Source organism: Hylaeus anthracinus, unplaced genomic scaffold (genome assembly GCF_026225885.1).
Source record: "Hylaeus anthracinus isolate JK02 unplaced genomic scaffold, UHH_iyHylAnth1.0_haploid 0, whole genome shotgun sequence".
NCBI lineage: Eukaryota > Metazoa > Arthropoda > Insecta > Hymenoptera > Colletidae > Hylaeus > Hylaeus anthracinus.
In genome coordinates this window covers 16118492-16120449 of record NW_026533254.1, presented here as the reverse complement: position 1 = coordinate 16120449, position 1958 = coordinate 16118492, and positions in this window count along the sequence as shown.

Genomic DNA, 1958 nt, shown 5'->3' with positions numbered 1-1958 from the left:
AGTGCCTTCTACGCCACCAATATCTAAGCTCAATGCTTTCTACCCCCCAATAGCTAAGCTCAGTGTCTTCTAACTCCCCAATATCAAACCGCAGTGCCTTCTAGCCCCCCAATAGCTGAGCTCAGTACCTCTTAGCCCCCCAATATCAAACCTCAGTGGCTTTTAGCCCCCCAATAGCTAAACTCGGTACCCTCTAGCCCGCCTAGCTTCCGTTACCTAACCACCGTACCCAACTTGTACTCTGTACCACAACAAACTCTCCACTTGATACCACAGGTTACCCAGATCTAATAGAGCCCATTCGCCAATCCTCTCGCAAGCACAGTTCAAAGCGTATCAAATTCCCAAGGATCACAAGTGCCCGACGAGACCCACACTTCCATCTCGCGGATCGCTCCGTCCATTCAGCGTTTCGATCACCGACGCTATCGTCACCTGGGCTGCTCCACGCGAGCGATAATGGCCCCGCTAATGGCCATTATCACTCGTTGCCATTCATTTCCACGTCGTTATCTCGAGGCACGTGTCCCATTCTAACGCGACGCGGACAAATCGAGGAGCGATTGCCCGCGACGAAAATAAGGTGTTGGCGACCGAGAGGAGGCTCCATGTGGCGAGCAACGGATACCGCGCTTGGCGATTGTTTACATTGCGCTCGCTGATCCTCTACGAGGATCTCGATGGCGTGGGTGGAGCAGGAAGAGCGACGATAAAGCATGGTATTCGATGTAACCTTAGGTCGAATGTTGGGAATATCTTGGTCATCTGTTATCAGAGTATGTACGTTCTAGGAATATTCTGGCTAATTATGCACTCGGCTTTGGGATATTGCTCGTCTTCTACTTGGCGGCATGGTTGGTTATTTTATAATTTTAGAGTTCGATGTTCTAAAGATATTCTACCGAATTTTTAGGTATTTTTAACCGACTTCGAAAAAGGAGGAGGTTATTCAATTCGACATGTTTTTTTCTTTTTTTTAAATCTTCAATTATCTCTGCAAATTTATCCACTATCCTGTTTAGACCATCCCAGACCTAATATATTTCACAACCAAATGCTCCTTTTTACCTCAACTTGCTCGGCTTTTGTTCTCCCAACAGCGACCGGCATTTTGCACAATTACGTTCCCAGAGCGAGGATCTGGTGTCTTAGGAGGATCGTTTACCTCGCGGTGGCTGGTGCTCGACCAGCGTATCCAGGATCCTACCGGAAGCCTCGACTTGGTCTGGTGCTTGAACCCGTGCACGTCGCTCCCGTAAACGGGCACGGGTGATTCAAGGCCGATCGTCGAAGGCACCGGGTTGAACGACTCCCGGGGGCGTCGACCGGGCTCTCTTCCTTCTCGCTCGACCGTGTTTTCTTCTATACGGAAACACCGAGACGAACCTCTTCGTGCCTGATTCCATGCTTTCCTCCCCCCCTCTGACGTCCACTCTGTGCCCCAACGACCCGTGGATGAACCCGGGATCACGAAACAGAGTGTCAAGGGGTCGACAGGACATCGTGAACTTTGATCTCTGTACGAGAATAATACTGGTTTTGATGGGACTCGGTTTTTGTTACGAGGACAGGGTATTTTTGACAGATTTTTTTATTAGAGCGAGAGCTTAGAACTGGGTCTCTTTGTTTCAATGATTGCACAAGTTTCTAGCTTAGTTTGTTCTTCAGCATTGAAACTCAATGTCCCAGCTAAAATATTCTTCTATCTCCTCGCTCAAGAATGTTCCAGACTACAGTATTCCAGGCTACTTTGACCTCGGAATGAAGATCCATTGAATTAGGTTTCTTTGTTTCTATAATAACACAAATTTCTAGCCTCGATATCTCAGCTAAAATTCTTCTATCTTCTCACGTAAAATATTCCAGAATACTTTGATGCCAGGACGAGGATCCGTTTACGTCCTATGCGACTACTTTCGTAGTATCAGCAATTATAGAACATATTAGGTTCCTGTCCG